Source organism: Lithobates pipiens, unplaced genomic scaffold (assembly GCF_037356315.1).
Source record: "Lithobates pipiens isolate NorthernLeopardFrog02 unplaced genomic scaffold, aLitPip1_a1.2 Scaffold_19, whole genome shotgun sequence".
Classification (NCBI taxonomy): Eukaryota; Metazoa; Chordata; class Amphibia; order Anura; family Ranidae; genus Lithobates; species Lithobates pipiens.
The window spans coordinates 306,704,088-306,728,733 of record NW_027507764.1 but is presented as its reverse complement, the minus strand read 5'-3'; the positions used below and the strand labels follow the sequence as shown (position 1 = coordinate 306,728,733).

The following is a 24,646-nucleotide window of genomic DNA, read 5'->3' as shown; positions in this document are numbered from 1 at the left end:
ACATGGTTACAGTGTAACATGACCACACAATTGTCATTCTCAAGCACCATAAACACTATCAGATTTGCTGATGATTTTTGTCTGCAGATTTACCAAAACCATGTAGTGCAAGGGCCTGCCTGATTGCATACAAATTGAAACTCCTAAGGTTTGACCTCATATTATATGGTTTTGGTAAATCTGAAAGAAAAAAATCAGCAGAAAATCTGATAGTGTGTATGGAGCTAAAGTGTGACAGTGCTGAAAGCTAAAAAATAGCCTAGGCAGGAAGGAGGTGTAAGTGCCTTGTAATAAGGTGGTTAAACATCCATGAAGAGACCGAGGTAATCCTGTGTAGAATTAACTGAAAGCTGTTTAATGCTATGTTGGTACATTGGGGAGCTGGAATTTAGAGAAAAAAAAGGTGAACGAAGGTGAACTTAGCCTTTAAAGACTTCCAGTGCTAATAATTCCAAGAAATTTAACATGATTTGGGATCCGTGGATCAAATATGTCTCTCCCTTGTGATTTGCCGCTGGTTGACCCTCCCTCTTTCTCTTTCCTTTCTTTCTCTCTTCTCTCTTCTCTCTTCTTCCTCTTTTTCTTTCTTTTCTTTTTTTCCTTTCTGTCCTTTTTTTTCTTTTTCTTTCTTCTCTATATTTACTGTTTAACAAGATATTTTTTATAACTTGGAAAAGGTCAGGCGTAACTCCGTGAGGTCGTTACTTGTGGAAGGGGGGTGTAGGGGAGTTTCCCCCCTCCCTGTTTTTTTTCTTTCTCCTTTTTTTTTTTTCCTCCCCCTCTACCCTGCTCTGTTTTCTACACTGTTATTATTCCTGATAATATAGACATAAAAGGTTCTCTGGACGAGATCTAAATGGGCCTAGCAGAGTGTGGGGCATGCTTGTGAATTTGATTTGCGAAGCACCATACTCTTCTGGGCTACTCCGTAATGTGCAGCCTATCATTATATTGATTACGTTTAGTTTATATTTGACTTATGGTTTTAAGAAGCTACACTCCCACGTTTTACTGTCGGTAGACCTGGCTAATGTGTAGGTTAGGGGTCATATTCTCCAGATTTTATTTGTTCACTGACCGTACTATTTGTGATATTTTCTTACTGTTTTACCTTGCATTATAAATAAAAACATATTGAAAGTAAAGACTTCCAGTGCTAACAGCTGGGGACAGCCTGTTGAGGGGATTTACTAAAATTGGTGCACAAAAACTCTGGTGCAGCTGTGCATAGTAACCAATCAGATTCTAACTTAAGCTTCTTCAGTTAGGCTTTAACCATAAAACCTAGCAGCTGATTGCTCATTATACACAGCTGCACCAGATTCTGTGTACATCAGTTTTAGAAAATCTCTCCCGTGTGTGAGATGTGCTGATACACTGAACATATTGACTTTTAGCCGCTTGCCGTTATGCAGCATTGCAGCATTACAAGCTGATCAGCAGGTCCCAGCCAATGATTTATGACTAGCACCCTCTGATTGGCTGAGCGAATAGCAGAAGAGAGCCATGTGTTGGTAAACAACAAAGGATTCTCTACAGACAGCAGTGACATACCATATTTTTTCTCCTTGCAAACCAGGGAGTAAAAACCAGCACAGTGCTTAGTAAAAACAGCACACAGTACACACATTAACACTTCTTAGGCACAGAGTTAAAGGGGTTGTAAATTCACAAAACTTTATGCATTCTATGCATTAGGATAAAAAGCCTACTGTGTTCAGTAGCCCCCCTCAGCCACCTCAGCCTCCCTAATACTTACCTGAGCCCCATCTTTGTCCAGCCATGCCCATGAGTGCCTCAGCCATCTGGGACTGTCTCTCCTGATTGGCTGAGACCCAGCAGCATAGCCATTGGCTCCCTCTGCTGTCAATCAAACTCAGTTAGCCAATTAGGAAAGAGAGTGGGTGGGGCTGAACGACAGCTCCGTGTCTGAATGGAGAAACTGCAGAGAGCAGATAAGTATAACATGTTTGTCATTTTAATAGAAAAAAAACTAGACTTTACAATTGCTTTAACTCTTTGAGCACCCTAGATGTTAACCCCTTCCCAGCCAGTGTAATTAGTACAGTGATAGTGTATATTATTAGCAATAATTACAGTTTTACTGTTACTGGTAATGTCAGTGGCAGTTAGTCAGTTCCCACAAAGTGTCAGTTAGTGTCAGATTGCTCACCACACTATCATAGTTCCACTATTAGTTGCTGATCACCGCCATTACTAGTATATAAAAAAAAATCCTGTGTCTATACCAAATTTTGTGGATGCTATCACTTTCATGCAAACCAATCAATATACATGTATTGTGAGATTTGTTACCAAAGAGCTGAATATATGTTGGCCTACATTTATGAAGAAAGTAGAAAATATCAGTTTTCTTTTTTTTTTCAAATGTTTGAGCATTTATATAGCAAAAAGTAAAAAAAAAATGGTGATCAAATATCATCAAAAGAAAGCTCTACTTGTGTTAAAAAATGATATACATTTTGTTTGGGCACAGCTTTGCATGACTGCACAAGTTAAATTAGTGCAGTGCTGAATAGTAAAACATGGCTTGGTCATGAAAGGGGTAAAATATTCTGAAGTTCATGTAGTTAATAAACTTATTGTTTTTGAATGACTAAACCTGAGCAGTTTAGTCATCCCAAAAAACTTTTATTTCAAGAAAACTGTGTGGACAGTTAAGACTGCCCTAAAAACTGAATACAGTAGGAAGAAAGCCGCAGAGGTTAGGTCCGATGTTACTGTTGACTGCTATATAAATATACAATACATAGTAGTTTTCTGTGATCAAATCATCTTTGCTAATGGTGACTAGTTGCAGATAATCTTTTACAGATGGAAACAGTTTTTAACCAACATTACAAGACTGAAGTGAATAGAGAAGATAGAAAATAAGCCATTTTGAACATGTTATTCTGCTATTTCTTATTAATTTACAGCTATTTTGAGTTTTCAAAAAGGGGTCACACCTCTGTTCTGCTGCATATATATGTGACTATAGGATCCTTAACATCTGTTCAGCATAATGCCGGCTATACACAGTTTGATTTTCGAAATAATTTTCTTTCGAAAATCGTATCTAAGAATTTTCGTATGAATTCCACACCATTAGTGGGCTGCAGCAACAGCCGATTTTTGTGCAGAAATCAAATTTGAGGAATCGGACATGAAAATGTTGGGAAAAAAGAATGATATTCTAATCAATGATGGGAGAATCGTGCGACAAATGTAATAAGAAAAGAACATTTATGGAGAGAAAAGAAGATTTCCGGCCACAAAAATTCTTTTCTGTAGCAACATGAGGCGAAATTGAAGGCTTAGTCGGCCGAATTTCGAAAATCAATGGTGGCGCCATCGGATCACAAAAAAAAAAAAACTTTCTGATTTTGAAAAGAAAATTTGTTCGAAATTCGACCGTGTATGGCCTGCATAAGTTTGCAGCAACTTGGCATGTTATGCATCCAGTGCCAGATCAGTTTTTTTTGCATACACTATAGTTCTGAAATTCTGAAAGTTGACATTAAATGATAGGCAGTTCTGAAAAGTAATGAGAGCAAGCCACTGAGCAACTGAGATCTTGGAGTCTTGGTCTAAAGGCAAATGATCACTTCTGGCATAAGGGTCAATTTACAAAACTTTTTTTCTTCATGTTGCTCTTTATTTCATTAATATGACACACAATGTAGTTGCTGTGTAATGGTAATCAATTCTCAAAACTCAGTATCATTTCCTATTTGTAACATTGTATAATTTTTTGAAGTAGCATTATAACAATATGTTAGGAATGATTTTACCTATGCATTTGTTATATTACCTACTCCAATGTAATTTGAACAAATGGAATGAATAAATATGCCCAAAATCAGTGACGGGTGCAAGGACGATGCTTGGATGTGCTATAGCACCCCCAACATTTAGTTAGGCTCCCCATAGAACCTTCAGACATAGCCCCTACTTCTTTAACTAAAATAAAATAAGTGCTATGAATGCTATGCATTGCAGAAAACTGCATGTAGGTGCTGTGAATGCCTTTCTCTGTGGGGCGGAGTGATGTCCTTCCCCACAGATAAGTTATAGTTCTAGCAGCAGCATGGGAGAGCCGAGGATTTGTGGGTGCTCAGTTAAGTAAAACTATTGACCATCAATGATAGGGGTCCATTATTGATGCTAGGTGTCTATTAATAATGCTGAGGGTGATTGTTGCTGGTGACAGTGGGGGTTATTATTGCTGCTAGTGTATATTATTGCTGCTTGGGATCTATTATAACTGCTAGGGGTTATTATTGCTGCTGGAATGTATTATTGCTTGAGACAGTGAAGGGTTTTATTGCTGGGAGCTATTATTGTGCTGGGGCTTACTAAGCTAGTGCTTGTTATTGTTGTGTTGGGGGTTATTACTGTGCAGATGTTTATTTTGTGTTTGGGTAATTACTGTGCTTGGGGTTATGTCTCGCCCTTACACTTGTTGGAGGTCATTGTGTGGGAGTATTGCTTTCCCTGTTGCTGGCTTGGGGTTATTGCTCCAGTTTATTTTGCTGGTCCTGATACTTGCTGGTGCCTATTTCTGGAGGTAACCATTGCTGGTCCTGACATATGCTGGAGGTTAGCATTGCTGGCCTGTACACTTGCTAGGGGTTATCACTGCTGGTACTGACACCAACAACAAGGCTTATTTTATTCATACAATCTCTTCAGTGTACCCCCAGACCCTATTTTGCCTAAACCATAACAAATCCAATTGGAGAAATGTGGCACGCTACAAGTCATGCGCTTTGAAGCTACATCTATTCTATAGACCACACCTAATTTTTATCCATGCCTACAAATGTGCATCCGACGGCAGACTTCCTTCTTTTACTGCCAGCACCAGCACAGTATCCCCTCAAGTATGGTCTGGAGCTGCCCCTGCATTCTGTGATGTTTGTTTACTGTGATAAATTGAAGTAAATAGAAATGTTTTTTTTAAATCATGAAACAGTTTTTTTCCCCCCAAAAAAGTGTTTGAAAAATTGTTGCGCAAATACCGTGTGAGATAAAAAGTTGTAACAACCGCCATTTTATTCCCTGAGGTGACTGCTAAAATATATATATATCATGTTTGGGGGTCCTGAGTAATTTTCTAGCAAAAAAAAAGATGATTTTTACATGTAGGAGAGGAGTGCCAGAATAGGCCCGATATGGAAGCGGTTAAAAAAAAAACCTAATAAGTGTATATTAATTGGTTTGTGTGAAAGTTATAGCACCTGCAAATAATGGTAGTGTATATATACTGGAATTTACGCAGCTATTAAGCTATACTAGTAATTGTGATCAGTGACTTATAGTGAACTGTGATAGGGTGGCAGGTAATCTGGCGCTAACAGACACTATCTGGAAGGGTCACTAAGTGACACTGGCATCACTAGTGACACTTATACAGTGAATAGTGATAATACTGTACACTGTCAGTGTACTAATGACACTGGCTAGGAACAGGTTAACATCTAGGGGCAATTAAGGGGTTAACTGTGTGCTTAACAATGTGTAATGTGTGTAATATGTGCTGCTTTTACTTTACTATCTGGCTGTTTTTTCTCCCTACTTTGCAGGGAGAATAAACAGCCAGATTGCTGTTCACAGTACATAGAGTTCTGTGTTTTTGTAAACACAGAACTCTGTGTGTGATTGGACACATCCGATCAGCTGATTTCAGCCAAACTCATGCTGTGTCCAATCACAGCATGGGTCGGCTGGGGCCGTGCGCACATGCACGCCCAAATCCGGAAGAAGGCCGATCTCGTACATGTAGGTGATCACGCCTGTACCTGCCACTGGCTTACAGTATATTTACCTTGAACAGTCGGCAGGTAGTTAAAGCATCAGATATATCCATGGATATATCTATATTATCAGTGGTCACTGATATGACTGATTTTGTAATTTGTTTCCTTGGCTGATAAAAGTCATAGTTACACCCCAATCCCTATTGGCGTTATTTTACAGAAAAAGTGAAGACTGCTCATATAGAAAAGTGAATGTTCATTTTTTAACTACTTTCAGCCCTTAGGATGTATCTGTATATACCCGGGTTGAAGTGGTTATATACCCACATTATGGCTGCAGTTGCAGTCAGGATCATGATATCATTTTTTTGGAGCCAGCCAGGCTCTTTGATATAAAAGTGATCTGACTGGCTCTACAGACACCCGATTACTTTTACAGGGCACCCCCCGCTGCCACCCACCAGAGAGCCCACAACCGCAGCCAATGGTCAGGTCAGCTGAATAGAGAGGAAAACATATCATGGGATTCTCTTCTAATTTTCACACAAATCAAATGGTATTACGAAGTGCAGAAGTAAAAGCAAGCAAGTTGTTGTCCTTGTACCAATTGAAATGTTTTTGTTTGTTTTTTACAGTTAGGGGTTATCACATTTTTTTTCTTAAATTTTTTTATTATGTTTTATCAATAGAATAAATGATAAACATTGTTAGCCATAAGATGATACACGTCATACAAAGTCAAACTAAAGCCCCATACACACTATCAGATTGTCTGCTGATTTTTTCCTTCAGATTTACCAAAACCATGTAGTACAAGGGCCTGCCTAATTGCATACACATTGAAACCCCTAAGGTTTGACCTCATATTATATGGTTTTGGTAAATCTGATGGAAAAAATCAGCAGACAATCTGATAGTGTGTATGGGGCTTTATGAATACCAGGAGTAAAGTAACAAGTATACTTGTGAGTTCCATATGCTAATTACAAGGCATTGGGTGCCATCCCATTCCTCCAGACACCCCATCGGGGACAGACTGTGTCATGGGGGAGGATAGCATTATCAGCCCTATACTTATATGGTACTCGTAACTGATAAAGCAGGGAGATACATAGGATTTACCGTATTTATCGCGTATAACACGCACCTTTTCCCCCTAAAATCAGGGGGAAATTGGGGGTGCGTGTTATACACCGATCCCCCGCTGTTGCTAACGCTTTCTGCAGCTCTATGTGGCTTCCGTGTATTTTCGGCCACACTCGGCCGTTCTTGGCTATCTTTGGCCATTCTCAGCTATCTTCGGCTGCACTCGGCTATCTTTGGCTGCACTCGGCCATTCTCGGGGGCTTTTGGAAAGCCAAAAGCCACGAGAACGGCCGAGTGTGGTCGAAAATAGCTGATAACGGCCGAGTGCGGCCGAAAATAGCCGAGAACGGCCGAGTGCAGCTGAAAATACCCGAAAGCCGCCAAGAATGTCCGAGAATGACTGGCACCATTTTTAAATGGCAAATGACTGACAGGGCTGCAAATGCTATGGTAGTATAAGTCGGTGTGAATTGTTGCTCCAGTTAAAGAGGAAGTAAAGGCAAAAAAAAAAAAACACACCCTGTAAGGCAAAGGCATAATGAGCTAGTATGCATAGCATACTAGCTCATTATGAATAACTTACCTGAGAAAGAAGCCCCCGAAGTAGTCCTCCGTCTTCCTCTTCGCCACTGCCATGTATCCGGCTTCCGGGTCTCGCTGCTCCGGTGCTGTGATTCGCCGGAGCCGCGATGACGTCACTCCCACGCATGCGCACGGGAGCCGACACTCGCAGCATATCACCGCAATCTGCGGCCTTCCCAGTGCGCCTGCGCGCCACTGTCTACGGCGCATGCACCATAGACAGCGGTGGCTGTCTTCAGGTAAATATCTCCTAATCCGTATAGGTTTAGGAGATATTTCTTGGACCTACAGGTAAGCCTTAATCTAGGCTTACCTGTAGGTCAAAGTTGGTTGTAAGGGTTTACAACCACTTTAAGTGAGCTTTATACTTCTGTGATGGGTTAACCAAGGGGATCAGTGTCTGTGGAACTTATCACCTGGCAGGTGAGATTTAAAAAGGAGTATTCCATGTGGCAGTGCTCGTTAATGGTGATAATGAGAGATGTGGTAGTTGGCGGAAGTGGGTTTTTCCAGACATGGGCTAGTACTGCACACACTGCAATTAGAATATGCTGGATAATAGGAATGTTGGCTGTAGGCCAAGGTTGAGGGTCTGGACCAAAGAGAACCATTTGTGGAGTTTGTTGTTGGGTAGTGTTAGTTGTGCTGGTGATTAGTGCAGATACTTTCTTCCAGAAAGGTACTATAATAGGACAGTCCCACCATGTGTGGAAAATGTCACTGATTGCATCAGAGTTCCTCCAGCATTTCAGAAAGTGGGATGGAAAAATGAATGCCAGTCTATCAGGTGTGTAATACCATTTATGGTACATTTTCATGAGGGTTTACAAGTGAGATATATTTTAGGAAAAGATAGTCCGGAACCAGAGCGTATGATACCACACTTCTGAAGGAAAGGAGGTTTGTAATTTTGATTCCCAGTAAGCCATACTGGTAGGTTTGCATGTGAATGTAGGTTGAGAAAAGAGCTTATAGATGTAGGAGATTCCCTTGATTTTATTGGTTGGTTGGATGCAGAATGAAAGCAGTCTTTGGGGTTCATTTCTGTAGAGGCAGGCAGTTTTGAGAGTATGTGATGAATTATGAGAAAGATGTAAAAGTCTTTCCTGGATAAGCCATATTCTGTGGAGAGCTGTTGGTAATTTTTCAGGTTATTTTGAAGAAATAGGTCTCCAATTGTTTTGATTCCTGCTGTATACCAATGTTGAATTGATAGGTCTGGAGATAGGATTTGCAATGAAAGAATTGGGAGTAGCTTCAAGGCATCTATGTTTATTCCTTGAAAGGTTTGACTCACAGCCTTCCACACTGCGGCGAAGGTGCTGACCGCGGGGAGGTATGAACATGGTGCATGAAAGTTCATCCAGGTTGCTGCTAATACTAAGTGGGAGGTACTCGATATAGCATTTGACTCAATTTGGTGCCACAATGTAGTAGGGTGCAGGGGAACACTACTGCTTTATTTGGTCTAAGATGTTTTATAATACCATTTAATATTGGGTGCTCCCAGCCCAGCGAAGGCTGTAGGGGAGCTTAATATTGAAGCTTTCAGTCGAGGTTTGCGAGCTGCCAAGATGACAGATTTGAGAGTTTGTTGGATTTTGGCTAGTTCAGTTGGCAGCAGTGGTAGTGCTAATGTCCTGAAGAAGTAAAGAATATGTGGAAGGAGGAACATTTTGGTCAGGGCTATATATCCGGCCCATGATGTTATAATGGATGACATAGCTGAGTTTATCGATTGTAGTTTCTAATCAAGGGAAGATAGGTTAGAGCAGAGAAACATGGAGGAGGGAGATAAAAGTTGGATGCCCAGGTATATCATTGAGGAGCCAGAAGCCCGGGAGATTTTGGAGACAACCATTTTGATTAAGCAGTGAAATGCTGATCTTAGATGACTTAGAATTGTTTAGTTAGTTGTACATCAAAATTATACTAAAATCATCAAGTTCCTAACATAGGGTGGGAAGTGAATACAATGGGTCAGTAAGTGTGATAATAATGTCATCTGCATAAAGACCTATTTTATGGGGGGTGTCCCCAACTAGGATCCTGGAGATGAGGGAATTTGATCGAATGGTTTGAGCTAGAGGCTCAATCACAAAGGCAAAGATCAGGGGTGAGAGCAGATATCCCTGTCGGGTGCCGTTGTTGATAGAATGAGTGAGAGAATATGCCTACGGTCCACACCTTAGCACCGGGGGAAGAATAGAGACCTAGGATGGCCTGTAAAAAAATTGTCCTCTATACCAAACTTCCTCAGGACTTCTAGATAGCACCAATGGACTCTATCAAATGCCTTCTCTGCATCAAGGGAGATCAGCAGAGAAGGTGTTTGGTGATGTTCAGCCCAGTGGATGAGGTCCACAAAGAGGCGGGTGCCATCAGAAGCCTGGTGCTAGGAATAAATCCCACCTGATCTGGGTGTATAAGGTGGGGAATGTGCTGTGAAAGGCATGTGGCTAGTAATTTGGCATACACTTTTTTTTTTAAATATAATTTTTATTAAATTTCACAGTTACAAGTGGAGTGTTGAACAAGATCACTTGAAAAATACATTGTAACATTCAATATAAAATAAAATAAAAATAAAATGAAAGAAAATAAAATATATTGAACTCGAATGAGAACATTACTATTGGAACATACATGTGATGTTTGCAATGAACAGTGTGCTGCGATCACTCCAACTAGAATTCACATCTAAGGGACATGCCCGGACCTCTCTAGTGCCCCAATTGGGATCACACTGCGCCAGAGGAGGTCCCTTGTTTGAGGTTGAATAAACATGTGTTCCAGTTGGAAGATCGCTTATAAAATGATTAACAAATAATTGACTTCCTAAACGAACAATTTGCTTCCACTACCTGGTAATGACGTGGACATTATGTTTTTAGGGGGGTCAACGGCCATACCATTCTTTCCAACAATTCCAGTTTTTGTCAAAAGTCAAGCAAGAATTATTTCTAATCGATAATAACCTTTCATAATGGTAGTTGATATTTACTTGAGCCGTTACCTCAGAGGGATTCGGGGAGAGGCTATTTTTCCAGTGTCTGGCAATTATCAGTTTTGCTGTGGTTAAAACATGCGTCACAACCGTCCGGAATTGATAAGGGTAGTTATGTAAACCTAAATGGAGAATAGCCAGAGCTGGGTTTGGATTCTGTAATATGCCGGTAATTTCGGCCAAGACCGTGAATATTTTTCTCCAGAAACTAGTTAGATTTTTACACTGCCAGAAAATGTGTAGAATTGTTCCGGGTGACTCACAATTTCTCCAGCATAATTGGGAGTGCGTAGGGAATATTCTAGCTAATTGAAAGGGTGTCCTGTACCATTTAGTGAGAATTTTTTGGGTCAGTTCCCAGTGATTAATGCAGTGCGTGGCTTTATAATTGTAATGCAAGGCTACCCGCCAATGGTCGGGGTCAACTGTTATGTCCAGATCTTTCTCCCAGGACAGTATGTTTGGAGTTTTGAGGAATTCGAGTTTTGAATGTAGTAGATTGTAGATAAGAGATATGCCTCTTCGTTTGCTGTGTTGTGATGCCAGGAACTGCCATACCTGGGTATTTATTTGTATAACCAGAATGGAATGTTTAGATAAGAATGATGAGACTTGCTTATACAACATAATATGAGAGGTAGGTAGATTATATTTACTCTGTAAACTGTTAAATGGCATCAAAGTGCCATTGTCAAGAAGTTCCTCCACTGTTTCTATTCCTAAGTCTATCCATTTGTGGATATGGCTATAGGGAAGAAGTATACTTAGTGTCTGCAATGGAATTTTTAAGGTGGTGAATTTATCTTCATGTTTAGGTTGAGACATAAGGTACCTCCACGCGAGAAGTGTGGCCTTAGTGGTTGGGGACAGGGATGTAAGCGACAGCTGTTTCCAGGAATCTGCTATCAGTAGTAGACTTAAGGGATACGCCTTATTGACAAACGCTTCTATATTCACCCATAATGGGGGAGAAGATTCCTGGAACCAGCTTTTGGACTGTGCAATAAGAGAAGCCCAGTAATAGTCTTTTAGATCCAGGAGTCCCATCCCCCCTCCCTTCTTATGCCGAGTAAGAATAGCATGTGAGCAGCGAGCCCTTTTCCCTTGCCAGATAAACAACTTGAGGGATCTGTTCAGTTCGTTGAAATAGGAGGCTTTAAATGGAATGGGAAGTGTTCTGAACACGTACAATATTTTGAGGAGAATGATCATTTTATAGGATGCAATTCTGCCCGCCCAGGAGAGTTCAGTTTTGGCCATATTGTCCAGTAATTTCCGAATTTCCGAAGTTAACAGTTTAATATTAATCTCGGCTATTCGTGAGGTATTGGCCGCAAGCTGAACACCCAGGTATGGAATAGATTTCTCTGCCCACATATATGGGAAGGCAGATTTTAAACGAGTTTTAGTGAGATGATGAACGCCTAAATCTAATATTAGGGACTTATTGAAGTTTACTTTATAGTAAGATAGTTTACCAAATTCATTGAGAATGTTGTGGGCGAATTGGAGTGAGAGAGAGGGGTTGGTAAGCAATAGTATAACGTCATCCGCAAAGAGACTTATGACGTGGTTTACCCTATTGAGTTTAAAGCCTGATATATGGGGATGGGCACGAATGGTCTCCGCCAGGGGCTCCATCATTAGATTAAAAATTGATGGCGATAAAGGGCACCCCTGGCGGGTTCCATTCGTAATTTTAAATTCCTTCGATAATAGTCCTGAAGTGTAAACCTGCGCTATTGGGTTTGAATAAAGGGCCATAATAGCTGATAGTGATTCTCCTTGGAAACCGAATTTCCGCAAGACCGCTTCCATATAGCCCCAGTGGACTCTATCGAACGCCTTCTCTGCGTCCACTGATAGGAGCAGAGAAGGCGTTCTCCGGGTCTCTGCTTGATCAATGATGTTCAAAAGGCATCTTGTGGCATCTGATGCCTGACGGCCTTTGGTGAAGCCCGTCTGGTCGGGCTTCACCAGGTCTGGGATAAGATCATATAATCTGTTAGCGAGCATCTTTGCGTAAATTTTTACATCTCCATTGAGAAGAGAGATGGGGCGGAAATTGGCCGGCGTGTCGGGGGGTTTGCCTGGTTTTGGTAGTGTGATCACATAAGCTTTTAACATTTCAGGTGGAAAGGAACCTTTTTTCCTGGCTTCATTGAATAATGATATGAGGTTTGGGGTCAAAATCTTGATAAAGGTTTTGTAGTATCCATTGGTTAAGCCGTCTGGGCCGGGAGCTTTATTAAGGGGGAGGGACTCTATGGCCTTTTCCAATTCTGGGATTGAGAAAGGGTCGTTTAATATTTGAAGCTGGGACTTTGATAGTGAGGGTAGATTGATAGTAGCTAAGAAATTGACTATATCCTCTCTATTTGGTTGGGTGACTTTGGGGTCGTTTCTTAAGTTATATAGTGACGAGTAGTAGTCCGCGAATGCATTAGCAATTCCCTGTGGATTTTCTATTTTCTTGGATACGTCTGGGTAGTACAAATGGGGAATTACCGTTTTGGATCTTTTTTGTTTTAGTCTATTCGCTAGAAGTTTACCTGCCTTGTTGTTATTAGCATAGTAGTTTAATTTTAGCTTGTTCATATATTGGTCGTGTTGAGTGCAAAAAAGTTCCCTGAGTTGTGAGCGGGTATTGGCTAGGTTCGAGGCAGTGGCAGTTGTAGGTGTGAGTTGGTTCTCTTTTTCAAGCTTACGTAGCGCAGCTGTGAGTTCCATAATCTTAGCCGAGCGGGCCTTGTGGACTATTGTGTTCAGTTTGATAAGGATTCCCCTGATATAAGCTTTGTGGGCATTCCAATTTGTAAAGGGATTCGTGTCAGTGGGGGTATTAAAGTGAAAGAATTCTGTCAACTGGTTGGCGATATCTTTTCGTAGTTTAGAATCCTGTATAATGTAGTCATTACAACGCCATAAGCGAGCTGCGGCAAAAGCACTCCCACCCTCTATCTGGAGAAGTACTGGGGCGTGGTCTGACCACGTGATATCATAAATTGCAGAGTGGGAGATTCTCTGCAACAGCAACTTATCTACTAGGAACATATCCAATCTGGAATATGAGTTGTGTCGGGGAGAGTAATAAGTATACATTCTATCATTTGCATTTAAACAGCGCCACGCATCATACAAATCTTCTTTGATAAGAAGGTCCCGAAAATTTGGGTTACGATTTGTGGTGCGGGAGGAAGAGTCTAGATTATCATCTACTACCATATTGAAGTCACCACAAATTAATATACTCCCAACTCGCATCTCTGATATTTTTTTGGAGACACGTTTTACAAATTGGAGTTGACGCGAGTTGGGAGCATATATACACGATAATGTAATAGGGAGCTTATTTATAGTACAAACCAGAATAATGTATCGACCATCTGGGTCGCAAAAGGAGTCTTTCAGTTCAAATACCACCGTATCTCTCACTGCAAGCATCACTCCTCTCTTCTTCGCTGAAGCAGATGACAGGAACATATGCGGGAAGTTCGGGTGAGAACATCTAGGTGTAGCTGCATTATGAAAGTGAGTCTCTTGGACTGCTAGAATGTCTGCTTTGTGCTGGATAGTCTCTCTCCATAGGGATCTTCTTTTAGCCGGGTGGTTAAGGCCCCGTGCGTTGATCGACAAGATCTTAACTGACATTCAGATTTGTGGGACGATAAGGCAGTCGATGGTAACCTTGGTCATGGGTAGGTGGCATAATAGTTTCGGAATTGGAAAGGGTTCAGATGTAATAGTCAATATGTCCTCCAAGATATGTTTGGTTAGGCATGGAGCAAAGTCAAAGCATAGGTAGAACTTCGCGACAGTCAATATCCAGGATGACTGCCAAGAGTAGCGGTAAGGAAGGCAAACAATCAGAAAAAGAGTAATGTCCAGAACTGTCTTTGGAGATGTTGGAAAATTTACAGCTGCGAGCATAGTAGCCATGTATAATCTCCAAACTGCCAAAGAAAAACAAAAGGAAAACAAAAGGAAAACTCTCAAAAACATACAGATAAGTCCAGACGGACCAGGCTGACTGGCCGCCCAACTGGGGGGAGCTGCGGTACGGTGTACGGTACCGTAGGCCTTCGGGGAACCCTACTGTGCTTAGTAGGTCGCGTTATGCTGGGTTATTCAGGTACGCCTCGAATTGGATCTTCTGCGCTGTTGTAATTGCCACTCTTGGTGTACTTTACCAGGTGGGGTCTTGAGCAGCGGAGGTGGATCTTCACTTGTGTCAGGCGGTAGGATTTGCCACTGACGGATGAGGCGTATGCCCTCTTCCAATGAGGTAATCAAGTGAGTGGTGCCCTGATGGGAAACAATCAGTTTGGCCGGATATTTCCATTTATACATTATTTTGTGGTTTCTAAGCGCTTTAGTGACTGTCGCCATGTTACGTCGCTGTTGCAGTGTGTATTGCGAAAGGTCCGGAAGCACTTGTAAGTTTGCAGCTTGTTCTGGAATATTCTCCGCTTTGCGGAAGGCGTCCAAAAGTAGCTCCTTAGTCTGGAAGAAATGGACTCGCAATAATACATCTCTCGGGACTTCTTGCGGCAAGAAGGAGGGTTTGGGAACTCTGTGAATCCTATCTATCTTCAGATCTAATGGGGACAATGATGGCGCTACAGCATGGAATAGGTCTGTAGCATAGGATTGGAGCTGTTGCGTCGTGACAGTTTCCGGTATGCCCCTTATTTTCAAATTGTTCCTGCGGGAACGGTCCTCGAGGTCTGCTAATTTCGCTTGTATTTTAGAAATAGAGTCCTGCTGGGACATATGGGAGTCAACAAGCGCATTGAAAGATACCGTAACATCACTCATCTGTGTTTCAACTTGATGCACCCTGCCCCCCAATTCAGTGATTTCAGCTTTACATTGTTGGAGGCACGTCAACATATCTGACTGCAGCGATGATCTAAGCGACATGAGCATGTCTTTGAGTGTAATATCCGAAATTGATTGCCCTGTAGTTGGGAACATAGCTATTGGGTCCACTGGGGTGTTTGAGCCTGAGTCCTTGTCATGGGCACCACTCACCTCCATGTCCAGGGCCGAGTATTTATTGCGATGTGCAGGGATATCTGGATCCAGCCTGGGCTTGGATTTCGCCAGGCTTCTCGTTGTGGGTGAGTCACATGGAGAGGTACTGCCACTGCTCCGTGCAGCGTGCATAGTGTGTTCGGCATCTGCGTACCTCTCCTTCTCCGTCCGCAGCACTTCCGGTCCAGAAGGTGGCACTGGAGCGCTGGAGGCTTGCCTGCGATTATGTCTCTCGCCGCCATTTTCCTGTGGTCCGCGGGAGACAGCCGGAAAAAAGTCCGGTAATTTGTGCATTTTCTCCGCCGCGCGGAGCTTCTTCTTCATGTCCCCGGGACCCCTCGCTACTACGGCGGATTGTCAAGCCGAGGCGGCGATTCCGGCGTGCGACCGAGCGGCGCTAATTCGGTGGTTCCCTGTCAGCCGAGCGGAGCTCTAAGCACTTGCGGCCATCATGTTCGGCGGTCGCCACGCCCCCCCATTTGGCATACACTTTGAGGTCAGTATTAAGAAGTGAAATAGGGCAATATTTGGCTGGGTCATGAGGGGGCTTTCCTGGTTTATGGATGGTGGTGATGATGGCTTCTAATGATTCAGTTGGAATGTCTCCAGTAGTTAGAAATCTATTAAGTGAGTTATAGAGATGGGGGACTAATTGCTCAATATATATCTTATAGTATTATAAGTCATCAGGTCCTGGGGCTTTGTGTAAAGGGAGTGTCTTAATAGCGCTCTGGACTTATGGAATAGAAAAAGTTTGAGCTAATGCTGTTACCTGTGCAGGGGTTAGGGAGGGGAGACTTAATTTAGAAAATAAGCTTTGAATAGTTGCACAGGTCAATTGTGGCTCAGTAGGGGAGAAATTTAGGTTGTAGTGTTTAGAATAGAAGGAACCAAAACAATTGGCTATATATTTGGGGTTTATAAGCTTTTGACATTTAGAGTCTATGAGAAAAGGGATTTTGGACTGTGCTGCTTTATGTTTGTATTGCTGCCCCATAATTTCCCCTGCCTTATTTCCCTATGAGTAAGCACTGATTACGGTGCGAAACGCGTCAGTTTTTCCTGTACCCTGTTATTCCTTTTGCTATGGATTTTTTGATCTTGTTTTGATGTGACCCACGTTGTTTCAATTAAAGATGGGATTTCAAGTCTTTTTCCAGTGTGCTGCTATCCAGAATTTTGTCCTGCTTGTCACACAGATTTACATCAGCAGAAGGGCTCGTACAGGCAAACGAATGTACTTGTACATTGCCCTTTTAGAAGCTGCTTGCCAGCCCATACATGCACCCACGGAAAGCTCCGTGAGTTGGGTCACGGGTACCGTGGACTCGATCACCGCAGGGATACCTGCGATCATCTGACGGAGAGGAAGAGCGGGGAGATGTAAACAAGCATCTCCCAGTTCTGTCTAGTGACAGTGTCACTGATTTCTGCTCCCTGTGATTGGGAGCAGAGATCAGTGACATGTCACATGTAGCCATGCCCCCCACAGTTAGAAACACTCCCCAGGAGACACTTAACCCCTACACTGCCCCCTACTGGTTAACACCTTCACTGCCAGGGTCATTTACACAGGTATCAGTGCATTTGTATAGCACCGATTTCTGTATAAATGACAAGGGTCCCAAAAATGTGTCAAAAATGTCCGATGTGTCCACCATAATGTCACAGTCATGATAAAAATCGCTGCTTGCTGCCATTACTAGTAAAAATAAAATATTAATAAAAATGCCATAACACTATCCCCTATTTTTTTTAACGCTATAACATTTGTGCAAACCAATCAATAAACGCTTATTGCAATTTTTTTACCAAAAATATGTAGAAGAATACGTATTGGCCTAAACTGAGGAAAAAAAAAATATTTTTTTTCAAAATTGTTGCTCTTTTTTTGTTTATAGCACAAAAAATAAACACCACAGGGGTGATCAAATACCACCAAAAGAAAGCTCTATTTGTGGAAAAAAAGGGACATCAATTTTGTTTGGGAACCATGTTGCACGACCGAGCAATTGTCAGTTAAATCGATGCAGTGCCAAATCGCAAAAAGTTCTCTGGTCAGGAAGGGGGTAAATTCTTCCGGGGCAGGAGTGGTTAAAGTGACAATAAAAGTGAAATATTCCTTTAAATTTCATACCTGGGGGGTGACTATAGTATGCCTGTAAAGTGGCACATTTTTCCATGTTTAGAACAGTCCCTGCACAAAATAACACTTCTAAAGGAAAAAAAGTCATTTAAAACTACTCGCGGCTATAATGAATTGTCAATGCAAGAAATCAAAAGTGCTAATTTTAAAGGTTTATATGCATGGTATTGTCATAAAAAGTGTTTGAGGACCTGAGTTCTGCCCCAGGGGACATGTATCAATGGAAAAAAAGCTTAAAAAAACTGACGTTTTTTCGGGAGCAGTGATTTTAATAATGCTTACAGTGAAACAATAAATGTGAAATATTCCTTTAAATTTCGTACCTGGGGTGTGTCTATAGAATGCTTGTAAAGTGGCACATTTTTACCATATTTAGAACAGTCCCTGCACAAAATAACATTTCTAAAGGAAAAAAATAAATAAAACTACTCGCAGCTATAATGAATTGTTGGGTCTCAGCAATACAGATAAAAGTCATTGAAAAAAAAACGGCATTGGGGTCCCCTCAAAGGTCCAGGCCCACAGACCCCCACAACTACCAGGCAAAGGTTGTGGGGATGAGGCCCTTGTCCCCATCAACATGGGGACAAGGTGCTGTGGGGGGCTACCCCAAAGCACGCTCCCCATGTTGAGGGCATGTGGCCTGGTACAGTTCAGGAGGTGGGCCGCTCTCTCATCCCCCCTCTTTTCCTGCGGCCTGCCAGGTTGTGTGCTCAGATAAGGGTCTGGTATGGATTTTTGGGGGGACCCCACACCTTTTTTTTCATTTTGGTGTGGGGTTCCCCTCAAAATCCATACTGGATCTGGATCTGGTATGTATTTTAAAGGGGACCCCTAAACCATTTTTTTTTAATTGGCGCATGGTTCCCCTTAATATCCATACTAGACTTGAAGGGCCTGGCATGGAATTTGGGGGGAATCCCATGCAATTTTTTTTTACATTTTGGTTCGGGGTTCCCCTTAAACGTCATTGAAAAAAATTGGGTCTGGTATGAATATTATCTGTGTTGCTGTGACCTGACGATTCATTATAGCCACGAGTAGTTTTAAATTACTTTTTTTTTCCTTTAGAAATGTCATTTTGTGCAGGGACTGTTTTAAACATGGGCATAATGTGCCACTTTACAATCATACTATAGACACCCCCAGGTACACAATTTCACTTTTATTGCTTCACTTTAAGCATTATGAAAATCACTGCTCCCAAAAAAATTGAAGTTTTTAAAACTTTTTTTATATATTGATACATGTCCCCTGGGGCAGGACCCAGGTCCCCAAATACTTTTTATGAAAATAATATTAACCCTTAAAATGAGCACTTTTGATTTTTCACGTTTGTGTCCCTTAGACTTTAATGGTGTTTGCGTGTTCAAGCTAATTTTTTGCCTGTTCGAATGTTCTGCTGCAAACAGAACCGGGGGTGTTCGGCTCATCCATATTGGTAAGTGGGGTGTGAGTGGGTATTATGGCTGGTTTCTTGTTCTGTGTCCATCACTGTCTTAAAAAGATCCAGTAAGGGGCCCTCTCAGACTGATTCCTCTCCTTAAAATATTAGGCAATACAAGTTGTGCAAATACTAAGAGATATTTATCACAATACTACACATACTTTATTGTGCTAATATGTTGAGAACTGAGTAAGAGTGTAGCGAGAGAATAGTCAAAGGCAGCTAAAGTAACACGTCATATTTAGTCATGTGATTTAGTCATGTGATATATTGTGGTAACTAACCCCAGAGTTTGGATTCACTGGTGTACTTGTCCTTGGAGTCACCATTGGAAGTTAGTTTGAAATACATAATATTCAAGGAAGAAGATGGACTGTAGATAGCAAGGAAAGCAATAAGAAGATTCCAAGTTGTTCATATCATTCCAAATACAAAATTGAGCTGTTCTGAAGCTGCCTTTGGGTATTGGTTTCTATAATGCTGTGCTAACTTAATTTATTACATTTCTTACGATATTCCAGGCTTATCTCAGTTATTCAAAATTGTAAAGTTTTAGCTTTCAGCTAGGGAAACTATACAGTCTTTCCCTTTTCAAACATAAATAAATTAATTTTCATTCTGCCGACCTAGTAATTTACCCAAGTATTTTGCTGTTCAAGGGTGTGTAGCAAATCCGTCTGTTATTTAGCAAAATAATAAATAAAACAGCATCTTTTGCAGGAGCTACTTTATGCAATGCAAAGTTAATATATTGCAAAATAGATATAATGTAATGAAATCATGCTTTCAAACCATAAGGAATAACAAGAATGAGGCATGGATAAATGTTGTGCAGAGTAATCTATTTACAGACATTTCTTCATATATTAAAATGAGCGTGTTCTTTGAGGAACATTTATTGCATTTATTTTGTTTTTGGATCAAGAAGTTTTATATGATGCATTAAGATGAAAAAAAAAAATCACACAAAATCCTCAGATTAAAGATTTGGTGAACCAGGATCATGCAAATTCACCAGACATGAAAATCCACAACATTTTACACCCCTTTCACACCAGGGCGTTTTGCAGGCGCTATAGCATTAGAAATAGCGCCTGCAATCCTCCCTAAAGAAGCTGCACCATTGTGTGTAGTGTGAAAGCCCCAAGGCCTTTCACACTACAGCGGTGCGTTGGCAGGACGTAAAAAAAAAGTCCTGCCAGCAGCTTCTTTGGAGCGGTGAAGGAGCGGTGTGTTTACCGCTCCTCCACCACTGCTCCCCATTGAAATCAATGGGGCAGCGCTGTAATACCGCCGGCAAAACGCCGCTATTGCGGCGTATTGCTGGTGGTTTTAACCATTTCGCAGCCGCTAGCGTGGGGTAAAAGCGTCCCGCTAGCGGCCGAAATGCACCGCAAATCTGCCGCAAATCTGGTGGTAAAACACCGCTAAAAATAGCGACATTTTACCGCCGACGCAATGGGCGGTGTGGTGTGAAAGGGGTCTTAGGGCTTAATGTAAAAAAGTTGCTGAAATTTCCAGTTCTTGGTAGCCTTCAGTGGGTTTCCTATGCTTCTTTATGTCATTTTATTTTCTCTGTGCCTTTCATTCTTATTCCAATCCAAGGAAATTGATTTGTGACATCACGTGCATGTCCATGTACAGTAAATGCATTTGAGGATCAAGACAGTTGGTTTTTTCTGAGTATTCTGGTACTGGACAGTTCCTCTTATTGTTTCTCAGTGCCATCATTAGTCATGGTGTGCTGCGGGCTGGTTTGCTCTCAAACAGCACCATTACATCTTCATCTATTACTCTGCCAGGAATGCTTCACAACAGTGTTTGAACAGTTGGAGAAACATTTTTTTTTTCAAGGAAAATTTAACCCATGTGAATAAAATGTAACAATTGAAAATACCCTGGCAGTGTTTAGGGCCTGTTTAGACAGACAAAACTGCTTTTCTCCCTGTACAATTTTATAAAAATGAATTGCATCTCAAAGCTTAAAGCAGCTTAGAAACAAGTCAAAAGCAGTATCACAGAAGTATATAAACTGACCTCAACTGACCAAATATTCACATGGCACACTGTACTAAACACTTCTTGTTGTGGGTGCTATGACAACCAACTTTTAACAGTCAATAGAACTCCTTTAAGATATGTCATCCACACAATAGAATGAGGTAAAAGAATACTTGCTTTAACTGCATTAAAATCAAACAATAAAGCATACAATATTTCAAGGCCACAGAGAACCCCTTTGTTAAGTCTTGTGTCACACTGGCCTTCATGAAGGTGCCATATGTGGTCTTGAAAAGTTGCATACTTTATTGCTCTTTTAAATGGTATGTTATTGAGACTACTTCACCAATCCAAAAGACCTTACAGTCTGTGAATCTATAGTTTTTGAGTTTTGGTGGTAACATGCAAACATCTGTTATAAAACATAACATACAGTACAAGTCTCATGGATGAAAGAAAAAGTCAGATACAGACTTCAAAGGTGTACAAGTTTCTCGGAAGTACTTAGTTAAGGATAAAGTCACTTGATTCCATTAGTCAAGCATGAAATAACTGAATGCCTATTTGTCTAGATGTTCCACGTTAAGGAGAAGTCAGCATATTTCAAATCATTTAGCACCAGAAGGCTTTCAAAGGTATAATTGAAGTTAACCATTTTCACTACCTCTGAGAGATTGGGTGTTTGACATTTGATTTCCAGTTCCTAAGGATAAATAAATGTGCTGCTAGTAGTATGTGGGTGACTACCAGTTGGTAGGGGGATGGGTATTGGTCTATCCCGATATTCAGTAGGGCCAGAGCAGGCTGCGGTTCAACCAGTATCCCTGCGCAAGTGGACATTAATTGGAATGTTTGTCTCCAAAAGCTGGTGAAGTTAGGGCAGCCCCAAAGAATTTGCAGTAGGTTCCCGATATGAATATAATTGTGCCAGTATAAGGAGGAGTGAAGGGGGAAAATTTGGCCATAGTACCATCTATTAGTGATGTTTATCATAGTTTCTAGGTGATTAGTACAATGGGAAGCTTTGGCAATCAATCTAAAGGTGGCTTGGCAATGGAATGGGGAAAATAAGTTAGTCGTTTTAATATGGGAATAGATTTGCAAAATGTATGTTTATCTTGGAGGATGTTGTAGAAAATAGATTTCTGAGTAAGAAAGCACCATGCCTTTGGGGGCAGGGAGATTTCAGGGATAGGGTGTTTAGTAATAAAGTGAAGGAAGCACAAGCAGGTAAATTTATGTTGTGGAGGTAGTTGGTATATCTCTACTAGATCCTCTAAGGAGTAGGGAACATCACCCTTGATGAGATCTAAGGCATTGATGATACCATACTGTTGTAAAGGTTTGACCTATAATGCAGGGATCATGGCTTTGAAAACTTGTATTGGGAATGGAGTTAGGAATGGATAGGTGCTTTTGGACTTGATGTAGCAGAGTTAAGATGTCTCCAAACTATCATTGTTGCCTGTGTAGGCATAGGTTAGGGTTTGAGATCCCAAGGCTTCCATTTATCGCTCAATAGGAGTAATTGGTGGTCTTGGGTTGTGGAGAGGGCTAACTCGATATCTAATCACAGTGGAAAGACTGTACAGTCTTGAGATGGTGAAGAATATAATACTAGGTCAAAGTGATACCAAATAAGTCAGAAAATTATTGTAAATATGGTCATAGAAGTCGAAAAGGTAGGATGGGAAAGCAGGATTCCAATCGGAAAACTAATCTGGGTTACCCCAGGAACTATGAAATCAGAAAAAAACTTGTAATTTATTGTAGAAAAATGAAACTGATCCCCCAGATCCGATGGTTGGCTATGCTTCCTTTGCAGACACTCATGTATCTGGCCTACCCACCCATTGGATCCTTCCCTACCCCCCCCCCCCTCCTCCTGATGCTTCCCCCCCCCCCCCCGTCCCCCCTGTTGATAGGTGAATTGCTGCTTTAATTGTGCCTGTGACTAGATATTGCCTGACCATTACATTTTTTTTGTGTTTATTTTCTTTTTCTTGTTCTTTGGCCTTTTGTCTGTAACATTGTTGACACTGACAATTATTTGTTGTTGTACTTCCCTTTGTATATTCTCTCTGAAAAAAAATTTCAATAAAAATACAATTGATAAAAAAATGAAACTGATCAAAAATCAGGCTAGGTTGGCTTATAAAAAATGTACAAAATAAACAATAAATTACATTGGAGCATTGTAAACCTATAAAAAACTCTTACCCTCAGGCATAAGTCACAGATCTGTTAGCTGTAGCTGATACCAATGTTTGCATTGATATCAGCTACCTTTTCACTTTTTTAATAGAAGCTTGAAAAATGCAAAAAAAAAACAAGATTCAGAGTATATTCTGGGTTAATGGATTTTTGGTGGAGACCATGAAGTTTGTTCTTCGTTAGCAGGGGTCATCTGATGCTTTGGGAGCAGATCATAGAATTAAGATTCCTCATTTCATATACCTACTGTATATGAAAGGAGGCAGGGTAGTTGGAACTTAAGAAAATGACATACAACACAGGAATATGGGTGGAATTGTACATTACTTTGACTTACCAAGCCTTCAAAGAAAAAAAAGTGTTGTATCTCAAGGAATGAACACAGTTTGCAGAGATTTTTGTGTTGTTGTTCCTATACGTCTTGATAAGGAACATTTTCTCTTTTTTTATGTGGAATGGAATATAAAAATCCTAAAATGTACATATAAAACTGCTATTGTATTCCTGTCTTGTGCATTGTTATTAGTTGATTCCTTATAATATATAAATACAAATACATAATGTGTGTGGCAAACAGCTGGTATCTAATGTTGATGCTCCCAACTAAGTTTCACTGAGCTTTTAGAAAAATAAAAAAAAGGAGGGAAAAGGGCACAAACATGTTTTTTTTCTCCCATGTTATTGGAAGTTGTCCCTGACATTCTTTGCATGTTGTAAATTCCATATTTATCCCTGCCAGCCAGTTATGTAAGCTAGCATGGAGTACATACACATACAAAGGGATGGTAAGGTGATACTGCAAATGCCTTGTGCCTTAAAAAAAAAACTATAAGAAGATATAGGAGGAATTATACCTGGTAGAATTCTGGGTAATCTGAGTGCTGTCAGGATAGGAAAGGGTAAGGGTTTGTTATTGTTTGTTAGTTTGATATCTTACTGCATGTTCCAAAGTATATCAAAGAAGATACAATGTTTTAAATGTGAATACTTCTGCATGCATCAAATATATCTTGTTGAACAATGGTAACAGTTCAGTCAGTTCAAATCTTGCATGGACGACACCCAGTAAGCAGATGTCAAATCAATAAATGCACAGTATTAATAAGTACAAAATTCTTTGCCTCTCAGAATGCAAGAAGACATATCCAATCTTAAATTATAAATGTTTTTTAAATATTACTTTGTGAAAACACCAATGCATATTTATATATACGATTTTTAATGTACCATCATGCTTCTGAACATGTCATTTATTATTGATTTGGTAAAAAACAAATCTTCCATAACTGCAAAGAAAGCAAAAATACAAGAAATTCCCATCTTTGTTCATGACTAGATGGATCATCAATCAGGAAGAACAACTA

General features: G+C 40.8%; 1 protein-coding gene across 1 annotated transcript in view; it reads left to right on the top strand.

Annotated features, from left to right (window-relative positions):
• Positions 1–24,646, top strand: part of CDH18 (cadherin 18) — a 965,040-nt gene that overhangs the window by 347,346 nt on the left and 593,048 nt on the right. The gene's annotated exons all lie outside the window — the stretch shown is intronic.